Raw genomic sequence first — 25689 nt, forward strand, 5'->3', positions numbered from 1 at the left:
ATGAAGTGTAAATTGAGTGGTAATATATGTGTGCACATGGATATAAGAAGAGAAGATCAGCCAAACCGATACATGTTTATGAAATAGGAATGACATAGTTTAAACATTAAGCTTGGAACTTTAAAGTTATATTGTGCTTTATTGTTTTTGTTTGTGTTAATTTGTATAGATTTGATGCCAAAGAAATTCTTAGAGAGATTGAGGGGTAAAAGGGTAATTTTCGTTGGAGATTCTGTGAATAGGAACCAATGGCTATCAATGGTTTGTATGCTTCAATCTCCTATCCCCCTTGGACTAAAGAAGATGCAGAAACTTGCCAATATCTCCTTGTTCACGTTTAAGGCATTTGTGAGTCACCCATCCTTCTTTTTAAGTTAAAACTTGAAAATTAAGCTTACAAGTCAAATCTTTTCTTTTTTTTTTAGTTTTAAAAGATCAAATTTAAATAAATAAAGTAAAACAAAAAGGGCAAATTGACTAGGAGTCCATATTATAACTCGAACAACCGACCGATAGTAATTTATACGAAATGTTTGAATAATGCCAGTCCCTAACTTTGATTTACGCAGCCAGAATCACTATCAATTTAACTTAGACAACGTGTAGTCATAAAACTCCACTACCACGCATTATGCGTCACGTGGCGTCCAATCAGAGTTATGGTTTTTTACAAAAACAGACTGTAGTCATAACTCTCCACCTCCAGACATTATGCGCCACGTGACGCCCAGTCACTTTTACACTTTTTTGATTTTTTTTTAATTTTTAATAAGAATAATCAAATAACAGTAATATTTTATTAAAAAAATATTACATGAAAATAAAAAAAAACTACTCGTCGTCTTCGCCCTCTTCGTCGTCGTCGTGCTCGTCGCAGTCGTCCTCTTCGTCTTCATCGTCTTCGCCATCGTCGTCGTCATCTTCATCATCGTCTTCATTGTTGCCCTCGTTTTGATCATCGTTTTCACCAGGCAAAGGCCGATACATCCAAATATGTTGGACCAAATTCTCCTTTAGTGCGTTATGTATCTCTCTTGACCGCACAGAATCCGAGTTTTCGAGTCTTTGCTCCATACTTGCCAGAGTCCGTGGTGGATCCGGATCCGGTATGAAAGTTGGACATATTGCTCTTCCCTTGTCCTCGATGATCATGTTATGCATTATGATACACGCATATATGACACATTTCATTCTTTCTAAAGACCATAGACGACAAAGATTTTTAACAAAATGCCATCGTTGTTGAAGAACACCAAAACACCTCTCGATATCCTTTCTCGCAGACTCTTGCACTTTCTTAAAATACTGTCTTTTTTCATCCATCGGGTCTCTGAATGTTTTAACGATTATCGCATACTCTGGATATATTCCATCACCCAGATAGTACCCATGATGGTAGAAGTTATCGTTAGCCCAAAACGAAGCGACAGGAACGGTCCCATATATGTAACTCTCCATCACAGGAGACTGCTCTAAGACGGCTATGTCATTGTTGGAACCGGGAACACCAAAGAATGCCGACCAAATCCAAAGGTCGTATGAAGCAATCACTTGAAGGCTGACCGTTGGTCCCTATTGGTCACCTCGTGTGAATTGACCTCGCCATGCAGTTGGACAATTAGCCCATTCCAAATGCATGCAATCTACACCCCCTATCATGCCGGGGAAACCATGCACCCTTGTATGTGCCTCGTAAAGACGTTGTAGATCGTTATAGTTAGGCTCTCTCAGATAATGTGGTTCATATAGTTTCAATATTCCTATATTTTACAAAACCTTTATAAAATAAATGATTAAAGTAAACAAGTGATAAAACTATTAAAAAAACAAAACAAAACGCACCGTAACAAAAATACTCCAAGGTGTCCCGAGTTGTTTTGTCGGCCATCTTTAAATACTCGTCGTTGATGTCGGCCGTGTTTCCGTTGGCGAGCACGCGTACGGCTGACGTAACCTTCTGAATAGCCGTGAATCTTAGCGTCCCTCGACCGTCAGGCTTTTGCTTAAAGTAATCAAACTCACGCTCCAAATCATTGGTGATGCGCATAAATAAATTTTTAGACATCCGAAAACGACGCCTAAAGGTCTTCGGGTTCTTGTATCTCGGCGAGTCGCAGAAGTAATCCGCCATCAACCGGTTGTTGACTTCGGTATGATCTTGTTCGATATATGCTCTTTTTGAAACAGGGGGTGGTGGAGAGCTAATCGCACTCGTAACGGAACTCATATAAGTTGTCGCGAGCGTAATCGCACTCGTAACCGCCTATTCCTCCACCATGTCCTCGGCTTGTTGGTCGGGCCCGAAAAACTGTTTATATATAGATGGAGGATCCATGTATATAGTGAATTTTGTGTGAGAAATTATAGAGTTGAAATAGAATTTTTATAAAGTTTGATGAGTTTAATGAGTTTTGATTGGGGATGAGTTGGTTATATATATGAAATAATAATATAGATATATTTTTTTATTCTCCACTCCTCCAACGGTAACTAACGGCTATTTTTTTTATATTGGAGCCTTTCATCGCGTTTTATCTATAACGTTTAAAAAAAATGCCAAAACGCCGGGGGGGAGGGGGAGGGGAGGGGGGGGGGCGGTGTGCCCCGGCGTTATAGGCTACAACGCTTGCATAACGTCCCCATAACGGACGGTCTTAGAAGTAACTATGCATACCCCTAATAAATAATGGACTAGTTATTTTTTCATTACCCCAAGTGTTGTAAGTTAATTTCAAACTGCATAAATACAAGTTGGGGGAGAAAGAGTTGCTTCTTACGATTACCATTACCAACGAAAATTATGGTAGTTACTGGTTGAAATTGTTATAGTATATTTAATCCAACAATAGTGCATTTTGTTGATTATTAAAATCGTTTTTAAGTAAGGTTATTCATTGATAAAAGAGAAAATTAACAAAATAATCATGAATCATTGAATAAAATCCAAAATAAATATGTGAAGTCTGTAGGGTTTTACAAACATTAAGACGTCCGAAGTTGATACATGGGTGAAATGTCTGGCTTTTAAGAGCTTCATCTGATAGCCATAAATGGACCAGTTATTTCCTAACACATGGTATGTTTCAGAGGAAGCATCTACGCATACTTCTTCTAAGGGGAAACGTCTAATCCATAAGCGTTTTTTCTTAAATGACTAAATTCGTACAATGGCGTCTAAAAAATCATATGGAAGGGTAAAAAATCGTACGAAGCATCTAAAATGAATGGAAGCATAAAAAATTGTACGAAGTGTTTAAAAATCGTACACAAAAGTCTAAAAAGGTGCTAAAGTGTCTAAAATTGTATTGAAATAATATGGAGGGTATAAAAATAGTAGGGAGCATCTAAAAAGCGTACGAAGCGTTTAAATATAGTACGAAAGCGTCTAAAATTGTAAAAAGTGTAATAATAGTACAAAAGCATCTAAAAATTGTATGAGACGTTTACAAATTGTACTGAAGCGTCTAAAAATAGTACAAGAAGCGTCTAAAATTTGTAAGAATCGTTTAAAAATGAATTTAGAATAAAAAACTAAGTCGTTTATTTGTTTGTTCAACTATTAGATAAAGCTCACAAAGCCAAGACCTTTCACCCATACGTCAACTTCTGAAGTCCATAATTTTTGTAAAGCGCTCAAGTTTTAGAGACGTACTATATTAACAGAGGCGGACCTATTAAGAAATTAAGGGGGGCTGCCGCCCACCTTAAATTTTATTTTTTAGTGTTATTTTTATGTGAAAATCTCGATCGCCCCCTTAAAATTAGTGTTAAGCCCCGATATCGCCCCACAAGGAAATAATTCCTGAGTCCGCCACTTTATATTAATATTGATTTTTGTCAATAATTCATGAATATTTTAATGATTTTCCCATTATAAGAAAGTGAGTCCGTAAAAACAATAAAAAATAAATCACGTTTAAAAACTCTAATTTAACCTCATGGGCAAAAATGTAGAAAACAAAAAAACCGAAGATTACATAAATAGTTTTGAAAAGTGAAAAACACCATTAATTCGAAGAATGCGTACAAATAAAACTTTTTTGTTTTGTTTTAAAATTTCTGACATCAACAAAACTCTTCACCCGCTATTATTACTCCCCAACGACCCCATTGTGTACGTCCTTCCCAAATTTATCGTTCTGATATGAAAATTAATAGACTGGTCACAGTCGATAGATGTTGAAGTTTTCACTATATGTTAGATTTTTTTATTTTGAGAAAATCCTCAAAACATCTCTTTTATAGAGAAATTCATTTTATGTCGTCACAAAATTAGAGTTCCAGAAATGTTTCCTTCAAATATTCGTTTGCAACGTGTTTTTTTTGGTTGAATGACGTGTTTGTAGGACCAAAATAGACGTCACATGTTATTAATAACTCAAGGGACGACTTATTCAGTTATTTGTTTAACAAAACTCGTTGGGACAACCTTTTTATACACCAAACTTGTCTGGGACGACCTGTTTTGTTCAACAACTCGACTGGACGACCTGTTTAAAAGCTCGTCTGGAAGACGTGTTTGTTCACCAAACTCATATGTGACGACTTGTTTGGAGCCAAGTGGCATTATTTGATTGGAGGACAAACACATTAGGTGAGTAGGACAAACGACGTCGACGACATGTTTGGATGTGACATTGATGTGCGAAAATGTATCTATGAAAATTACGACTCACAACTAAGCTTTAAATTAAAACGGAATATCCTAACTTAAGTTCACACAACCGGCAAGTGTACCGATCGTATGTAGTAAAAACTAAGGAAGTCAGAGTATCGAACACAAAGACACGTGAGGTGGCTCAGATAACTAACCCTACTCAAGTGCTGCCTAAATAATATATTTGTTTAACTTGTATATCTAAACTAACTTAACTTAACTAACGGTGAAACTTAACGAAACTAACTGGAAACTTAACGAGATTTAACGATAATAAGAAAATGAATCACCTAGGTAAGATGACTTAACGGGTATAGGATGGCTCAGGTGCTAACAAGTGTTTGAAACCGGCGTCTAAAGATGAACTAAGATAGATGTAATCAAGGCAACTGGGTCCCTACGGTCAGTTTTACCAGAAAACCCTAACAACGTCTATTTAGCTTTTAATTTACGGTTGTTTATTTACGTACCCTAATGATTTATTACATGGTCGGTATCAAAATTACAATCCTCACTAAGGCTCGAGCTAATTACAAACCTAGGAAGAGAGGGTTAATTCAATATTAAGGATAAAATAACTCAACTTACAAACTAACCTAGTCGATAGCTAGAAAACCGCATGTGGTCTCGCAACGGGTAACTAAATCAACTAAAGCAGAGAGATAAGCTAACCCCTAAGGTTTTGGTCAAACTCAAAGAGGATGATCCTACTGACCTAAATGATTCAAGAAACATAAACCCTAATGGCACGCGTGTAACGATTCCGGCAAATCCAGGTATACCCTAGCCGGTATATACTATTTACGTGTCATTTAATATTGATTATATGAGTTATAGTACGTATATACGAGTATATATGATTCATAGTACGAATCATACTCGATTATATAGTGACTCGTATTGGAATTATATTTAACCAATGAACGATTATTGAAACCCGAACGAATCGGGAATTACATTATAGACGAAGTATATAATGTTTAGTGATATTTACGAAGTATTAATGCTTCGGGATAAGTAAATTATAGCACAGAAAAAGGATTTCGATTTATTAGTACGTCGGTACGATAAACGAAACCTTTCACATCAAACCAAGCAAGAGACGATCGATCAAGCCGAAAAAGATGCGTAATTATTAATAATATGATGTTTTAATGTCATGGTTTGAGTTTTTAAAGTTTTTAAGTCGGTTTTATATAAATTTTATTTTAACCCGAAAAACGACCATTTTAGGCTCGTTTTAAGCCGAATTACGAGTTTAAACGAGAAACGAACTGAACCAGACTATCCACAACATTATCCGGATTGTGTAATCCAAATGTGTGGCCATGGTTTGAGATGTGGGCCCCCCCACACCACCACTTAGGCCGGCCTCACACACACACTTTACACATTCCATTTTTCTTTGTTCAACAAAAACTCTCTCAAATCTCTCAACTCTCATCCACATTCATCCAATCTTCTTGAGTTCTAACCAAGATTTGAAGGTATAAACATGTTTTTAAGGCTTGATTCTTGTTTCTAATTCTATAATCTTGAGAAAAGGAGGTTTCATGTGAAAAATGGGTGAAAACCCGAGATGAAACCGATTCTCGTGTGATCAAGGGATGTATACAAGCTATACAAAGGATCTTGATCCAAGTAATTAGTTAAAAGAGTTTAGAATGAAATTTTACGGTTGAAATCTTGTAAAAATGAGTTTCCATGTGAAAGACGGGTGAAAACCCGAGATGAAACCGACTCTTGCATGATCAAGAGATGTATACAAGTTATACAAGGGATCTTGGTCCAAGAAATGAGTAAAAAGAGTCGAGAACGGATTTTTACGGTTAAAACCTTTGTTTTTATATCAAAACCGACACTATGAAAGAAATGGTTTGATTGTTGGTGTAACTTGCTTGGTATAGTGTTATTGTGCTTGTAAGTGTTGTATCTAGTGGCTAGCAAAGGCTAGAAACCAAGATCTTTGCGATCTAACGCTAGAAAACACAAGATAGTTCGGTTTTCGTGTGATTTAGTGATTATGGACAGATTGTAGTGTGCTTAGAGTTGGGTCACGAAATTTCACAGAGATGATCTACACATGAAAATATGAGATCTGTGAATTTTTGGTAATTTTTGGATAAAAGATGAATATTTGGTGAATTTAATGCTCGGTTTTGGCCAAAAATGGTGAAAAATAGCTAAAATTGATGAAAAATTCTGGAAAATTTAGGATAAGCTTTTTATAACATATAAAATTCACACACAAAATTTGAGCTCAGTTGGAAAAGTCTAAAGGGGCTTTTCGGTAAAACGAGTTCTAGGGCTTTCTAGCTCGGTTTTTGTGAAAATGGCTTGAAATATGAGTTTTGGGTTCTGGAAAAATTCCAGGGAGTTATGAGGATGGCAGGGATCATCCCGGAAAAATTTGGGATTTTTCTAAAGTCTTTTGGTATTTTTGACATATTTAGTGTGTTAATAATGTTTAAAAATAGATAAATAAATGTAAATATAAGAAAATAAATCTGGAAAATTTTTATAAAGTTTCTTACTGTCAAAATAAGTGTTGTGCAAAATTTCAAGACCCGAGACTAAACGGGTAATTATTTGTGCTAAAAAGAACATAAAAACAAATTTCTAAAGCTTAAAACGTGTAAACCGGCAAAACTCGCATAAGCGAGCTGACTGGTATATAAAAACCTAAAAATTGACCATTTTCATAAAACTAAGTAAATTAAGTAAAAATAAATCATCCGAAAATAATTCGGATGATTTGGGTAATTTTACCCGATTTTACTGTTTCCGGCACATAAATGACGGAAACGGGCCCCGCGGCCAAACGGGGTGTCCAAACCGAGCTCTAATTTCATCACTTTAACTAAATTAACAGTCAAACACCATTTTTGGGTTAAGTGTGAATAAACTCATTTTTGAAACTAAAAACGGATTACCGTGCTAGGCACGCAAATCAAGGAAAACATAAAAATGAAAATTTTGACCGTCCGACTCTAAGTAATGGCACAATCTGAGTCCTTAGGAGTGTCACGGGGTTAACATTGTCCCCGGATCGAGTACAGTACTGGGTTAACAATGTCCCCAGATGTGCCGATTAACACGGATTTAATTTATGGGAATTATATAGTAACGACTAGATATTATATTACAGATCCAGGCACGTAGCTGTTCATTGTATTACCCACCGACTCACAAAAAGGTGAGTTTTCACGAGCCCCTTTTTACTGAACTGTTTCTAAATATTTTCCCGGGGCGGAAAACATGTCTTTATTAAAGTATTTAAGTACATACCGATCGTATGGAAACACTTGTATATTTATATATATATATGTTTGATGCACAGAATATATAAATTGTTTATCATGCGTAATTGTTCTGGGGTAACATAGTTCCCAGAGGTTATTATTGTTCTGGGGTAACATAGTTCCCAGGGGTTATTATTGTTCTGGGGTAACATAGTTCCCAGGGGTTATTATTGTTCTGGGGTAACATAGTTCCCAGGGGTTATTATTGTTCTGGGGTAACATAGTTCCCAGGGGTTATTATTGTTCTGGGGTAACGTAGTTCCCAGAGGTTATTATTGTTCTGGGGTAACATAGTTCCCAGCATAATTTCATTACTAATAAATGGTTATTAAAATGATCTGTCAGTGTTTATTTAAATTAGTGAAACTCACCAACTATTCGTAGTTGACCCGTTTTCTTTACATGTTTTCTAGGTATGCCAAAGTTGGAATGATTGATATGTGCTTAATGATCTGTGCTACTTGTTGGAGGCTTGCTGCTCTATATTTTGTAATGAATATAAATTAATGTCTTATCGGTAAAATATGTGTGTAACACCTAGACAGTAACGAAACTCGCAACAATGTAATATGTTAAAAGTTAATGTAGTGGTATTTTCTTTATAAGCAATGCTGTTGATATCAGATGTGTCTGTTGCATCCCGTGTACGTTTCCGCTGCGGTTACGGGGTGTTACAACGCGTCTACCACAATCAATCAACACACTCAGTATTAACCGAACTAGCAATTAACGACCACACGAAACAAATTCGTGCAATAATCAACTACTCGGGGCTCATGCAACCTAAAATACATCTAATGGCAGCAAGGTTCATGGAATAATATCACAAATTATGAACTTTACAATAACTAAACAATCAAACACGAAATCAGCACCCGAAAAGTGATAAATCAACCGTTAAACGTCAAACCTAAGCACTTCAAACAAATTTAGCCAACCATAATGAATGAACAATATATAATAATGATAATTAAACTCAAAGTATTCATTACAAACTGATTGGAACTTGTTTCAAAGTCTAAAACTCAAAAACGAACTCACAAAAGTTAAAACAAGCAAAACCGACAACCGGTTGATAAAACTCCGATCCGGAATCTCCTCCTCCTTGGTATTTCGACTTTAGCAGACGTGATGGCTGGAAAGATGATTAAAAATCGTTCATAGGGTTTAGGGTTTTTAAATATATCATTAAACACCCATTCCTAATATAAAACAGGTTAAAACAAACCCACAAAGCCCGCTAGAAGACAAAACAGTCGTTTTTATGATTTCTGGCTGTTCTTGGCAGCCTTGGGACATGTTGGAATCCATCACATGCTGCTTGAATGGTATGACCTGGTCACGTAGCTCGGCCATGCCATTTTCTGACGTTTTTCGACTTCCAGCTCGTTTATCTTCGTGCGCGCGTACCGGCTTCATCCGAGCTCCGTTTTAGCTGATTTTTTCTCCATTTAAATCGTTTTCTCGCTCTCTTCAAGGGACCTATCACATACACAAAAGTTTAAATTCACGCAAGAACCAATGATATTCGTTAACGTTTAAGCACAAAATAACATAAAAACTATTAGGAAAACATGTGGGTTTTACACAACATCAGACATTATCAAAAGTCTTTGTTTGTGTGAGCATCAAATCATTTCTCTATAAAAAAGGGTTTTATTTTCTATATTACATTATCTTTATGTAATAATAAATTTTTAAACCTAGAATAAAGTCTGTCAGTACTTTTTATTAAAAAGGATATGTAGAATATTGATTCACCCTAAAATGTTGATTTCTTGTCCGAATCTTGGTCAATAAGTATGTTATTTTAAATGTACCCGAGTCTTATAAAATATAACAATGTAGTTTTGGAAGTGACTAATGTCTCAAAAAACTCATGGTTAACAAAGATGAATAAACTAACCAAAGGTTAGAACAATGTTCTTATAATATCAAATTTAATCAAAAACTAAATAAACAATAAACCCTTGATCTCAACTTATAGGTGAGAATCATAGTTAAACTAAAAAACCAAATAAGATAACATAGGAAATTTAAATAAATATAAAAATAAAAGACATCCGAATGCTACATCATATATATTATGGACTTTATGTATGATGTTGTGTTATTGATGTCTAGATGTGAAGATTTTGATTCAAAACTTAAACAAAACACAATCATTTTCTTTATTAACTGTAAAGGGATGGGCTCTAAACTGGATGTTCGTCTCGAACAAACTCATAAACGTGTATGGTTTTTAACGGTTATCATAAACCGACCGAACAATCTAAACCGAAGAAAGTCAGCCTGTTGGCTAGTTTCTTTAAAGAATCCAGTTCACGATTCGGTTTTAATGGTGTGACAGTTTCAATTTAGAACTTGAAAACAACCGTGTAAAACCAACTGACCATTCATGTTTATTATTTATTTCCTTTCCATTTTAGAAATATAACATGATATGCGTTTTATACTTGTGAAACGCAATGTATTAAATTAGTTCAATAAATTCCCTAGCATATTTTTTAACCTGGTGAATAATATGTATCTTTTAGTTTTAATTATTTCCCTTTTTTCGGCTTCTTGTATTTTTATAGAACCAACTGTTATAGTCCAATTTATATGTTAAGTATGCTTATACCATAAGAAAATACAGGAATACAATGTATCAATCGACTTCTACTGGGCTCCGTTGCTTGTCGAGTCAAATGCCGATCATCCATCAAAACATAAAACAATGGAGCGTGTAATCAGCATCCAATCCATTGAAAAACACGCACAATACTGGGTTAATGCTGATATACTTGTGTTCAACTCGTATCTGTGGTGGGGGACGCCTACGCTAAAAATCTTGTGAGTTCAAAACTTATACATTTATAATAAGTTTAGCTTTAATTTGATAAATGAATCTTGAAAATGTTGTACCTCATCAGGTATGGATCATTTGCAGATTCCAAGAACTATGACATAGTTAGCAACCATGATGGTTATAAGATGGTTTTGGAAAAGTGGTCTAGTTGGCTGACTGCACATATAAACCATAAAAGGACCCAAACATATTTCATGAGTATGACTGCAACTCATAAGAGGTAACCTGTTCTAACATATAATATGCTTAGTTGGGGGAGAATGGGCTCCTGCCATCTGGAATCTTGAATCAAATAACTTCGAATATTCCAACTCTTAAATAAAAATTTATTCCTTAAGGGAAAAATTACAAATTTTGTTCTTTTGAATAGTCAAATTATGGAATGGGTCTTTTTTAAAAATGAGTTTCACTCTTTATTCGTTATTTGTAATTTTACCTTGTTTTTAGTCTTTATCACTAACAACCATCCAAAAACTCAGTTAAATCATCACATTAACTCTCTCCACCGTCAGCACACAATTCTTGAAAAATGAACAATTCCACAAGCTAGTTCATATTGCAAATCAAAACTTCGACCCCAAAAAATCAAATATGTTCTTCATCTCCAACCTAATCCATTTGCTCTTAAGAATTCCCTAATCAAATTAATCTGTTGTTGAACAATTCCCAATCAAAGTCAGTTCATAATCCAACCCTATTCATCAAATCCGTTGATCATACCAAATCAAATAAATTGTTCGAACATTTGATTTACTATATAGATATCTTGAAAATATTGAAACCCCGCGCGTTGTCTGACATTCAATATCCAATAACCTATTCACGAACCATGGTTCTACCGTCAATCGACCTATCCCTATAATTTCCCCAAACAAACCCCCAGATTCAGCCACCGATCGATATCTATCTGTCGCGTCTCCGCCGTAGCAGAGGAGAAAGTTGTCCAGCTTTGAGTCACTCCTGCTGCGATTATAACCGCACCGGTGGCGGTGTAGCGGAAGCTATGGAGGAAAAGCAGAATTTGATGTCGTGACTAATGATGTTCGAAACTTTGCTCTTCAGGAGGCCAAATAGCTAATTGAAGGTCTTTCGAAGAAGTTAAAAGGAAGGCGTATCGAGATTAATTTGATGAGGAAGGATTTAGAAAAGAGTGACGAGGGGTTCGAGTTCAGTCCTCGGTTGGCGTTATTGCTTGAGTTGGCTTTGGTTTCACACCAAGAATCGATTTAATCTTGCGATTTTATGGCTCGTTGGAGAAGAATGTGACGGTGGCTCGCCTGAGAAGACTGGGTTGGTGGACTGGTTAGCCGGAGAAGGAATTGTGGATGCAATGGATGGGTTAGGTTAACTATGTGTTTTATAAATTTGTTAATTTATTTTGTTTTTATATTCATATGTTTTTTTCATGAGGGGTGAAAATTATAACTATACCCATCACATGTTTGGCATATAATAGACTTTAACTGAGTTTTTGGATGGTCGTTAGGGTAAAGGACTAAAAGCGAGGCAAAATTGCAAATAAAGGATAAATAATAAACCTAATTTTGGTAAATGACCTATTTCATAATTTGACTAATTTAAAAAGACAAAATTTGCAATTTTTTCTTCCTTAAGATAATTTAATAAGCACATAAATAATTTTATGGCTTTTTTCAGGGGTGTAGACTGGGGCATGCAAGGTAACGAAAATTGCTTGAATGAAACCGAACCGGTAACAAAGGACGATTTCTGGGATAGTGGGTCGGATTTAAAAATGATGAGAATTTTGGAATTGAAGAAACGTGGATCGGCTCACTGGTAGACGATCAACTTTCCTCGGGTATGAGTATGCTATTTCACCGATGGTTCTCCGGAGTATGAATTCTTCCACCTACAAAACGAGCAGCACCGTGAACTTACCCCTCAGAAAGGGACAGAGGGGTCCTCTTTGGGGTAACCCTCCGGTGTGAGAATAAGAGATTGTAGGAGAGGATAATAATAATCTGAGAGTGAGTAAGGAATTGGAATGTATTTTCTTGCTTACCTCCCCTTGTGGAGGTGGTGTGGTATTTATAGTGTTAGGGTTTCCAAAGATTGGGCTCAGATCCCATTAGGGCCTTTTTGGCCTCCTCCTGTTGCTTTGCGCCACGTGTCCTTAGGACACCTGGTGCTTTTTCATTGATTATTCTCTGACCCAGGTATTTCACCTGACCCATGTGCAATCACGTGGTAGCACATGGGTTTTGCTGAGTTGTCCACCTTTCATTGGCAGCTGTCAACATCAGCATATTCTTATTCCTTAAAGGATACCTTCTGGAAGGTTGTCTGACAAGCACAATCAAGGTTGTCCTTATCCTGATTTGGATAAGGACGAGGTTGATTATGTGCACGTGTGATATGCGCCTATCCTGAGGATGCGCGAGGTCTTCTCTTTATTCTCACGCGCAGATGTTTCATGCGCAGATGTGATATGCGCCAGCATATGTAATATGCGCCACGCGCAGATGCGTCACGCGCAGATGTGATATGCGTGAGCATGTGATATGCGCCACGCGCAGATGCGCCACGCGAAGATGTGATATGCGTGAGCATATATGGTGCGTGAGCATATGTGATATGCGCCATGCGCATAGGTTTTGGCTTTGTGCCTTCATGATATCTTGATTTCAAGCCTCTTGTCTATATCTTGTGGGTTGACCCGCCCCACTCGATGTTAAGGCGGGTACATACCTCTTCAAGCCCCCCAATCTAATGTGTGTCTTGTCTCGCGCGAGCGAGGTAAGATAGATATTAGACTTAATAGTTCTCTTTTAATAGGGTTTGTCTTTTCCTTTTTTATTTCTCATCGTTGCGCGAAATTCTATCCTTTTGGTTAAAATGAATCGTCCATGTACGTGGTTGGTTGGTGCTGACATGCGTCAGAGATGGAGACATGTGTCAGACTTTTCGTGTGCTCGAGGTGCTACAGTTGCCTTTCATGTCCCCTCACACAGTGTCAGGAACACGTGTCGCGCTCGCGTTGGCCTGCACCTGCGAGTGGGGGCGCGTGAACTCTGATCAGTACCTATTTCATTCCCTTTTATGTCCCCTCACACAGTGTCAGGAACACGTGTCGCGCTCGCGTTGGCCTGCACCTGCGAGTGGGGGCGCGTGAACTCTGATCAGTACCTGTTTCTCTCTCTCCTGGGCCTATAAAAGCAAGCCTTTTGAGTTGTTATTCTTCATCTTCATTGTTATTTCAGAGCTTTTTCTTTCCTTCCATTTTTATTCCGATTAAGAGCTTGTCTTTTGCTTCCAGATTTCCGTTCTTGAAGTAACCTCTGTTTGATTCACAGTTGTATGTCTGATAACCCAGACGCCACAATCTCCCCCAGCAGACGCCGTGTAAAATCATTAGTCATGTCCACTTTGAAGAAGACCGGCAAGGGAAAACGGGCTGCTGAGGCCTCGTCGGAGGAGGTGGGGAAGGGCAAGACAGTGAAGAGGTGGGATGAGATTCCCTGCAAGTTGAGACAGTCTGATTTCGACAGTCTCATCGCCTCTCAGGGTTTTCTCCCTGAGTACGACTGTATGCTCCCGGCGGCCGGGCAAACGGCGGCAGATCCGCCCACCGGCTATATCTCCATATACTGCCATTTTTTCACTCACTGCAACCTTCGTCTCCCGATGACAAGGTTTATGGGTGCGCTGCTTAAATTTCATGGGATTCACATATCCCAAGTCCATCCTTTTGGACTTGTGCGCATGACTCATTTTGAGTTCATGTGCAAAGCTCAGCGCGAGGAGCCAACCCCTCGGCGCTTTCAATTTTTTTATAAGCCAAAAATCCAAGATTCTTGGTTCTCATTTGTTCCTCGCAGTCAGAAGGTCAAGTGCTGCATTGTTTCCTTCAAGAGCCTTCATGACTGGTCTGAGAAATTTTTCTATATTAAGGCTGGTGTGATTCCCATCCGCATGACCATGCGCGCGATCACTTTTGCTCCCGCGGATGTGAATGTTCTTAAGAACCCAACTGGCGCATGGGTTAATAAGTTGACTGCTGAACCATCCCCCGCCAAGAATATTTGCGGGGAGGCGCTGGTGGGGGTTGGCATGAGCAGGAGGTGGGCCGACAGCGCGACTGAGCCTGTTATCCAAGTTGATGGATTATGTGAGTTATTAGCTCATTGCATTATTTCTGCGCGAATATAATTCGTTTTGCTGATATCATTTGTCTTGTTTTATGCAGTAAGCAAGGAGTACGTCCACGCCGCCTATGATGAGCATATGGAGGGTGGCTCTGTCGCGCTGGGCGCTGGGGAAGTTGGCTTCCCCGATCGCTTCGCTGATATGTTCATCCCTGTTGATTTGGGATTTTGCTTTGACAGCGATGCGCCTGGTAGGCCTTTGTACTTATGCTTATGCCTTTAGAATACCAAATTTGGTTAACATTTCTGTTGCACGTATTGTAGATGCGCTCGAGAACTATGAGCTGGAGTTCGCGGAAGAAGAGGTGGAGGAGGAAGCTGAGGTGCCACAACTCAAGCGTAAAGCTAAAGGGAAAACTGGCGCAGGGGCCAGTAAAAAACAGAAGAAAAATGATGCCCCTGTTGCTCAGGATCCTCCTACTCAGGCGAAGGGACTTAAGAAAACCAAGGGGTTTACCTCCAAGGTTTCCTTGTCTTCTTTGCCTCAAGGTGTGGGCAGTCCTCCTGTCCACACGAGGTATGGTGCCGCCACCTCCTCTCTTCGCGCGGCGGAAAAGGGAAGCGGCGCTGCGCCTGCTGTTTCCTCTTCAACAGGTATACTTTGTTTATACTTTATGGTTTTATGAGCGTGATTCCGATAGAGTTATTAATGAATCTTTGCTCACTCAAATGTTTGTAGAGCCGGCGACCTTGGTGGATCAACCTCAGGCGCAACAAGGTACCGAGGCTGCGCCGAAGGTTGCTTTGAAGTCCCCTGTTTTGCCCTCAAAAAGGGGGAAAATGGACTTCATGGCGATGTTTAACTCGCGAACGGCGGTGCGCCAAGGTATATATTGCGCTTTTATTTTCTGACTTTTTTCTTTTTAGATCAAGTCTTGAATCATTTCTCTTTGTTGGTTTTTTCATAGGCATTATAGCTGGCACACAAGCTGCTGGCGGCACTGCTGGCGCCGGCGCCAGCGCCGTTGGTTCTGCTCCTGCTCCTGCAAGCACTGAATCTCCCCTCATTGGGATTACTAAGGAGCAGGAGGCTGTTTTACGCGCTGATCTCGCGGCGTCGAGACCTCCCTCACCTCCTCCTGCGCGCAGCCCTCCTCGCGAGACTGGTTTTGATTTTTCCAGGTCGCAGGAGAAAAGGCCTGTTACAGAGGAAGATGAGGAGGCCCATTTTGAAGACTCCGATGGCGGCCGCGCAAGCCCTGTAGCGCCACGAGATTTCGTGGCGCAGTCTTCTCATGGGGCTGGCGCTGACTTTTCTGCTTGCTCCCCGCAGGTATAAGTTCGTTTTGCTCCGCTGCGCGGACTTCCATATTAGTGTTTAGATGACTAGAACGTTGCTTTGTGTTTGCAGGAAGCCGATCACATATACCGCCCGAGATGGAATATTACTGAGGATAGCTCATTTCAGTCCATGGGGGTGTGTGAAGACTTCTGGGCTCACTCCGTGCCTCCAGCTGAAAGGAGGTTTCAGGAGGAGCGCGCCCGCGTGGACTTGCTCAACGACCATCTTTTCGCTGGGTCAGCATTCTTTGCTGCCTCCCAAGAGCTTCGCTATGATTATGTAAAGGTGCGTGATGCTCTTGCGGAGGCCAAGCAAGAGGCTAAGGTATCTGCTTGGAATCTTTCTGACGCTCGAGAGAGAGCTGAGAAACTCCAAGCAGAACTCAGCGAGAACCGAGCAAGTGCCAACGCTGCCTTCGTGAAGCGCGGGCATGAGCTGCAGGCTGCGCGGGAGAAGCTGCAGGCAGCAGAGGCGGACGCGGCCAAGTATGCGCGGCGAGTGCGCGACTTGGAGCTGGATGCAGAGGCGCGTGACCAAGAGCTTGTGCAGTCTATCACTGACAAATCTTCATTAGAGAGTGAGGTTGCGCGCCTGAAGAAGGAGCTTGAGGCCGCGCGGGCAGAGAAGGATGAAGCCCTGGCGACGGCAGCGTCTAGCCAAGAAGCGCTCGATGCTGCGCGAGCGGAAAGGAAAGAGGCCTTGGCGGCAGCAGCGTCCGACAGAGAGGAGCTGAAACAGACCAAGGAAACTGTTGAGTTGTTAAACTCTCAGATTCCTGCTCTTGAGACGTCTGTTTATTCCCTCGCGCAGGATCGCCAATGGCTAGTCTCACAGGGTATGACTCGTTGTGCTTATGCGATGAAATACTCAGACGAGTTTCAGACCCTTGTGATGGATTGCAACGCTGCCTCGCGCTTGGTGGGTCGAGCTGAAGGGTTTAAGGATGGCTGTGAATATAGCATGCTGAAGAAGAACCCATCCGACTACCCTTATCAGCTCGACGTTGTCTGCGCGGACATGGCCGAGGTGGGGGAGAAGTATTTGAATACTCCCATTCCCATCCTTGAGCAGGTATTTTAACCTTAATGAGTTTACCTTGACTTATTTTCCTAGTCTTTTTGTACTCACACTTTTCCTTATGCTTTGCAGATAGCCTTGCTTGCTGATCAGCCCGATCTCGGCGCTCTAAAGAAATTACTTGACGAGTGTGAAGGGGCTGGTGGCGGCGATGATGGCGCGGGCAATGCTGCCTCTGCTAGCGGCTCTGGCGTGGCCAAATGACCCGCTCCTGACACTATTGTGATAGAAGACGACTGCATTCAAGACGAACAGCTTGACTATGGCAAGTTTGGAGATGACGAGGAGCGGGCTGCGCCAGATGCTGAGGGAGGTAATGATGAGGGCGATGAAGAGGCTGACGTCGACATAGAGACTTGAGAAGCCCTTCATGTTTTTTTTTTATTTGCAGTTTGTATCTCATCATTTTGTAAATTTGTAACCTTCTATGTTTTGGAATGAAATTTTGTTTTTCCCTTATTCGCATCTTGCGCATTCCCCATTCATCTCTTTATATTGCATGTTTGCTTGTTGAATATAAGATATGCTTGCACGTTGAAATAAGAACAAGGTTGTAAGGAAATTATTTTACTTAATCCTTGTCATATTTTAAGTGATTTTGCAATATCCTGACTATGTTGACACGTGCCTTGGCGTTTCATTATTCCTCTTTTGCGCGACGTTATCGCACATTTATTATAGGGAATTATGAGTTTTTTAGCCTTTACGTGTCAGTATGTGTTACTCTGATATCCATTACAATTCCATGCGCGACCTCGACCTGAGACCTTAACAACTATGTTTTGGCATGTGCTTTGCCTTAGTTGTGCTTAGGTATTTTTATGGTCTAGCTGCGCAGCATGTAGGATGGATCTTGTGAGTGATTTGAGCTAAGGCTCGTATTATTGGGCTAAGGCCCTGATCTAAGGCTCATATTATTGGGCTAAGGCCCTGACGTTTTAGAGTTAAAACTCGTTAACGCGTTTGAGCTTGAAGCTCGCGCATGTATGTTTTACTTCGTTTTATTTTTGTTTTGATGTCAATACAATGTTGTCATATTGCTCAAAATTAATAAAGGGAAGTGTGAAACATGTATGCAAAAGGTAATAGAACACACATTAAGAGAAGATAGCGCGTCTCATTATTCATAATGGCTTAAAAAGCCTTGATTACAAACTTGACAATTTTTACATGAAACATTTTCTAAGCTGTGCTGCGTTCCATGCGCGCGGGATCTTCTTTCCATTCAAATCTTTTAAAGCGTATGCGCCTTTTCCCAATTCTTCCGAGACTTGATAAGGTCCCCCCCAATTGGGGGACATCTTTCCCGGGGGTATCGCGCGGCTAGCTTCATTGTTTCGAAGGACAAAATCATTCTTCTTGAAGTGGCATTCTTTCACGCGCTGATTGTAATACTTTTCTAGTTTTTTCTTGTATTTGGCTTCACTGATGATAGCCGCTTCTCTGCGCCTTTCAAGTAAGTTGAGATCCAACCTTCTTTCGCGCTCGTTATCAATCTTACTCATCATGAGCACTCTATGGGATGGGCATCCAATTTCTGCTGGAATCATAGCCTCCGTTCCATAGGTTAGGCTGAACGGGGATTCGCCATTGCTGGTTTTGCTTAATGTCCTGTGCGCCCACAGGACATTAGGTAGCTCCTCGACCCATGAATGGGATTCTCCCTCCAACCTTTTCTTCAGCCCATTTAGCAAGCTTTGGTTCGCGCGCTCCACTTGGCCATTCCCCTGAGGGTGGTATACTGAAGTAAAGATTTGGTTGATGCGCAATTCCTTGAGCCAACTGGATATCTTCCTGTCGGTGAATTGTTTGCCATTGTCGCTCACAATTTTCATGGGCAGGCCAAAACGGCATATGATGTGGCTCCAAATAAATTGCTTCATCGCCTCGGCTGTGATTTTTGCTAGTGGCTTGGCTTCAACCCATTTTGTGAAATAGTCTACTGCCACTACCAAAAATATTACTCGCCCTTGCGCTTGCGGTAGGGGACCAACAATATCGATTGCCCATTTGTGGAAAGGCCATGCGGAGGTCACCGGAATCAAGTTGTTCTTTGGCCGCATGGTGTTTGGCGCATAGCTCTGACACGCTTTGCATTTTTGGATCTCTTTTAACGCGTCCAAGTACATGCCTGGCCAATAGTAACCTGCGCTCATTGCCTTGGCAACCACCATGCGCGGGCCAGCATGTATTCCACAGATTCCTTCGTGTATCTCTCTGATCACATAGCTCGCTTCCTCAGCATCTAGGCATTTCATGAGCGGTCCAAGATAAGAGCGTCGATATAACGTACCATCAAGCAGTTCGTAGTTCTGCTACTTGTGTCTTATCTTCCTCGCCTGTGCGCGATCGTCCGGTATCTTTCCCTCCTTCAAGAATTCCATTAATGGAGTTATCCATGATGAAGGTGTTGTATGAATTACAAGGACAGACTTCGCTCCCACCGACGGGTTGCTCATTACTTCCACCCTGACATCTTTGCCAAAGTGATCGAAGCTGGTTGATGCCATCTTACTCAGCGCGTCGGCAGACTTGTTTTCACTGTGCGGAATATGTATGATTCTGAAGAAGTCAAATTGCTCGATGAGTTTTCTCGCCTGCTCTAGATACAGAGGCATGGTGTTCTCCTTGGCATCATAAAGGCCATTGACCTGTGCTGCTACCAAGTATGAATCAACATGGGCCTCTAGCTTTTTAACTCCGAACTTGTGCGCGATGCGCAGACCAGCCAGCAGGGCTTCATACTCAGCTTCATTGTTGGTGCTCTTGAAATCCAACCTGATTGCGTAAGTATACTCATGACTTTCTGGATCCACCAGCTTGAGGCCTGCGCCGGACCCTTCATTGTTTGAAGCTCCATCAGTGAATAATCTCCAAACATTTTCTTCATTATTGGCTCGCGGAGGGTCTACCTCGCGCTGAGCCTCTTCAATTTTTCCTTCAGGGATTTCTGCGATGAAATCAGCTAAGACTTGTCCCTTTATTACTGGACGGGGCTTATAGGCGATCGTGTGCTCTCCTAATTCCAGCGCCCATTTTGTCAGCCTTCCTAAGAGCGCGGGACGCCGCAAGACTTGCTGGATGTTGTAACCAGTCAGAACTTCAATAGGATGACTATTGACTTATCTATGAAGCTTGCGCGACGCGTGTGTTAGTGACAAAACTAACTTTTCCATGATGGAGTAGCGCGTCTCAGGATCTGTCAGCACCCGACTCACATAATAGATTGGTGTTTGGATTCCCTTGCGATCCACCAACAACACTGCGCCGATGGCGCGCTCTCCTGCTGACAGGTACAATGTTAGAGTTTCGCCAGGAAGTGGAGCTGTGAGCGCAGGCAGATTTATCAGATATTCTTTTATCTCACTGAAAGCTTGCTCGGCCTCAGGCGTCCACTTGAATTGGCTTTTCTTTAGGCAATTTCTCAATGTGTTAACGAATGGGGTAGATTTGCTTGCATGGTTCGCTAGGAACCTGTTGTTTGATACCAATCTACCATTCAACTTTTGAACTTCTTTCATGGTGGATGGTGAGGGCATGTCAAGGATAGCCTCCACCTTCTCTGGGTTCACCTTGAAACCATCCTTGGTGACCATTACACCGAGAAATTTCCCTTCTTCTACGCCAAATGTGCATTTGCTCGGGTTGAGCTTCATGTTTACTTCCTTTAGGCGCCAAAGGGTTTCTTCGATGTCTTTGAGCATTTGTTTTTCCTCCCTGCTTTTGATCACCAAATCATCCACGTAGACTTCTAGGTCTTCCAATTTGCTCGTTGAAAACCGCGTCCATGAGTCTTTGGTAGGTGGCTCCCGCATTCTTCAAACCAATGGGCATTTTTGTGTAACAAAAAACACCCTTGTCGGTTCTGAAGGCAGTCTTGTCCTCGTCTTGTGGTGCCATTTGAATTTGGTGATAGCCCTTATAGGCATCCAGAAAACATTTGAGCTTAAATGGCGCCACGGAGTCCACCTTCGCGTCAATGTTTGGGAGGGGGTAACAATCTTTTGGACATGCTTTGTTGAGGTCTTTGAAGTCAATGCACATCCTCCATGACCCGTTGCTCTTCTTTACCATCACAGGATTGGCTACCCATGTCTGGTATCGTATTGGGCGGATGATGTTTGCGCGCAGTAGATCCTCTACTTGCTCATTCATGGCCTTTGCCTTCTCATCCCCCATGATTCTCTTCTTTTGAGCAATTGGCTCTACGGACTTGAACGTGTTGAGAGAATGTTGCGCCAGGTCTCGCGGAACCCCAGTCATATCGGAATGTTGCCACGCGAAGACCGACATATACGTTGTGAGCAATCTTTTCATTCTCAACCTTGTGTCGTCTGATATCGTAGCTCCAATTGTGATTGTTTGCTCTGGGAATTTTGGGTTGAGAATCCATTCCTCTGGCGCGTTGTTTGCCATTGGAAGTTTCATTCTTCCTTCCCGCGGAATACTTGTCACTGCGCACAAATGATCTCGGTATACAAATGTTACACCTGTTGGTGTTGGGAACCCCAACGCGCAGTTCGCTGGCGACGTTATGGCGTTGAATTGGGCAATCATTCCTCTACCCAAGATCATATTGTGGCATGAAGTGGTGGGCAAGACCAAGAAGTTGACAATTTCAGCTGGCTTGTGTTTCTCATCCCCCATAGTTAGTTCAAATTGTATCTGACCTAAGGGGTGAATGATTTCATTTGAAACACCCGAGATTGGTGCATTCACAATTTCGAGCCTTGCTTGGTCTGCTGGATCCAACTTCCTGAAACATTGCTCATACATGATGTCTGATTCACTGCCAGTGTCCACCAGGACTTTTGACACTTCATAATGAGCAATGTGTGTAGTGATGACTAGAGGACTGCTGATAGAAGGGCCTCCCCTGATTCTTGGGAAGATTACTTGTTGCTCACGCCAATCTCCTTGGACTTGCGCGCTTCTCTTTCTCGATCTTTGCCCTTGTCTTCCTCCCTCGGCTACACAGATTCTTTTGAACTTTTTGCTGGCTGAGGCTCCATCTGGTTGTTCATTCTCTGGTCTTGGGTTTTTTCACCAGGTGAGCCAACTTGCCTGATTTCACATCTCTTTCAATCGCATCCTTCAAATGGTGGCATGCATCGGTGTTGTGCCCCGTGGACTTGTGAAACTCACAATACTTGCCACTGTTTGGTGGTCCCTTATAGTGTAGTGGCTTGGGGCTTTTAAACTGGACATTCTCTGTGCTTAACACTTGTGAAGGCGTTTTAGTGAGGGGAGTCCATATTCTTGGTAGAGGTCTGTTAGGCTCTCTGCCGCCTTCCCTCTTGTCACCCTCTCCGCGATTACGACTGTCTTTTTGGGGCTGGGGTGAGCTTGGTTGCGCCTGCTTTTCTGCGGGAGAAAAACTGGTTTGTTGCAACCTGGACCATACAGAGTTTTGTTTGCCCCTCCTTTCGTTGTTGCGCGGTGCTTCTGCTTGGTGCCCTCTTCTCTTGCTCTATCTTGGGCAATTTGTTTTTCATTTCGCGCGAAGACTCGCGATGCTTCCATTAGCTTGGCCCAAGTGGTTGGCATGCCATCTCTGCTCACGAGAGCTCTGCGGAGTTGATCACTGCGCGTACCTTGTATAAAGGCCACGCGCAAGAGTTGCTCAGTGATACCTCCAATTGCAAGAGATTCCTGATTGAAACGAGTTATGTAGTCTTCAATCGTTTCATCATTCCTGCGCACGCAGTGCATGATGTCATTAGGGTCGCGCGTGTGTCTACGCTGCTGCACAAAGTGAGCTTGGAACTTCTCCAATAGCTCTTCGAACCCATCGATTTGCCCAGTCGGCAAGCTTTCGAACCAGACACGCGCTGCGCCCGTGAGGCAGCGATCAAACATGTGACACCATGTTGGCATCGTCCAGCTTTCTAGGTTTCCAGTGTTGTAAAAACCTTGTAGGAAATCGTCTGGATCAGTTGTGCCGTCGTACTTGCCCAAACCACTTGGAATCTTGGTTTTGTGCTGAATGGGAGCCTTCGCGATGCGCTCAGTGAATTTTGAATGCTTCACCAAGATGGCTGGCCTGTATGGTGTGGTTACGTCCACTTGCCCTCTCGCTGGTGGGTTGTACGGTGTGTACAGATCCATATCGGCTTTGGCCCCAGGCGCTATGTTCATGTGCGCGCGGAGCTGTGAGCCTCCTGCATGAGTATCTCGCGTCTTCCTCATGCTGTGCACTTCTTCATCACTAAAATCAGCGTGTTCAGTGTGAGCAGAGTGACCATCTTCCGGCGCGCGCGCCCTTTTTGTTGTTCCTTGAATGGTTTGCTTATCAAACGCGAGCCTTTGTGTTAAGTCGGCTAACTTTTTGTGTTTGACCAGCTCATTGTATTTGTCCATTAAACGTCGTTGTTCGTTTATGAGCCATTCTTTAGGGTCATTGGTTTCAACTTCTGGACCCATTGGTCCTTTTTGTTTCGCGCCAGTCAGATTTTGGAACGTGAGATCGTCTGGAGGAGTTTCAGTCTGGCTATGAGGAGTTGTGATGAAGGGATAGTTACTGGTGGTGCGCGCAGAATCACGCGGCACCCTCAGAAACTGCTGTCCCTCATTAACATCCTCAAGTTCAATATCCTCCAGAACTTGATCGCTGTTTCGAACACCAGAAACCATGGTGAAGTTTTTCAGAGAGAACTGATGAGATGGTGATTTTGTTGCCGTTGTAACAGGTGATGGCGCCAATGAAGAAACGTGGATCGGCTCACTGGTAGACGATCAACTTTCCTCGGGTATGAGTATGCTATTTCACCGATGGTTCTCCGGAGTATGAATTCTTCCACCTACAAAACGAGCAGCACCATGAACTTATCCCTCAGAAAGGGACAGAGGGGTCCTCTTTGGGGTAACCCTCCGGTGTGAGAATAAGAGATTGTAGGAGAGGATAATAATAATCTGAGAGTGAGTAAGGAATTGGAATGTATTTTCTTGCTTACCTCCCCTTGTGGAGGTGGTGTGGTATTTATAGTGTTAGGGTTTCCAATGATTGGGCTCAGATCCCATTAGGGCCTTTTTGGCCTCCTCCTGTTGCTTTGCGCCACGTGTCCTTAGGACACCTGGTGCTTTTTCATTGATTATTCTCTGACCCAGGTATTTCACCTGACCCATGTGCAATCACGTGGTAGCACATGGGTTTTGCTGAGTTGTCCACCTTTCATTGGCAGCTGTCAACATCAGCATATTCTTATTCCTTAAAGGATACATTCTGGAAGGTTGTCTGACGAGCACAATCAAGGTTGTCCTTATCCTGATTTGGATAAGGACGAGGTTGATTATGTGCACGTGTGATATGCGCCTATCCTGAGGATGCGCGAGGTCTTCTCTTTATTCTCACGCGCAGATGTTTCATGCGCAGATGTGATATGCGCCAGCATATGTAATATGCGCCACGCGCAGATGCGTCACACGCAGATGTGATATGCGTGAGCATGTGATATGCGCCACGCGCAGATGCGCCACGCGCAGATGTGATATGCGTGAGCATATATGGTGCGTGAGCATATGTGATATGCGCCATGCGCATAGGTTTTGGCTTTGTGCCTTCATGATATCTTGATTTCAAGCCTCTTGTCTATATCTTGTGGTTGACCCGCCCCGCTCGATGTTAAGGCGGGTACATACCTCTTCAGGAATCATCATTAGATAAGTTGAAAACAAAAGGGGTGAATGTGCGGTTAATGAATATAACACAACTTACACAATATAGAAAAGACGCGCATCCTTCTATACATAGGATGTTTTATTCAACCCTAAAAGCAAAAAAATTATCCAACCCCAAATAATATGCTGATTGTATACATTGGTGTCTTCCAGGTGTCCCGGATACTTGGAATGAGCTAATTCTTGCTTGTATTCTTCAATGACTGTAATAATTTATATTTCTTTAAACAATGTATTATGTATAGTAATTAAAAAAAATGTTTAATTGGCAAAATTATATCTTGAAATACCTTCTATATATTGTGAAATCATTAATATGATTCATGATGCATGGCCAACATATGATGTTGGTATCTTCAATTCATGTATTATATTTTTAATATTATTATTTGTTGATTAAGGTTTGCCAATGAATGCAAATACCCTGTTTAATTAACCGATAAAAAATTTAATTTGATTGGTTGTGGAATGATTATTATTCAGTATTAACACGTTTGAATAAATAGGAAAAGATCTAGTTAAACCATGGCATGATTTTCCTATAAATGAAAATAGGCCTAAGGTATGTGTGGCAACCAACTAGCTGAAAGTTGGATGCTGAAGGCTGGAAGCTGATGACTAGAAGCTGGTAGCTGTTGGCTGTAGCTTTTTAAATATTTTTAGGTGTTTGACAGAGT

At 41.5% G+C, this 25689-nt stretch overlaps 1 pseudogene; it reads left to right on the forward strand.

Moving 5' to 3' along the window:
* Window positions 1-25243, forward strand: LOC143589227 (protein trichome birefringence-like 34; annotated as a pseudogene).
* Window positions 25244-25689: the final 446 nt, after the last annotated feature.

Source organism: Bidens hawaiensis, unplaced genomic scaffold (genome assembly GCF_021521415.1).
Source record: "Bidens hawaiensis isolate Kalapana, Puna unplaced genomic scaffold, B.hawaiensis_p1.1 tig00037284_1, whole genome shotgun sequence".
Taxonomy (NCBI): domain Eukaryota; kingdom Viridiplantae; phylum Streptophyta; class Magnoliopsida; order Asterales; family Asteraceae; genus Bidens; species Bidens hawaiensis.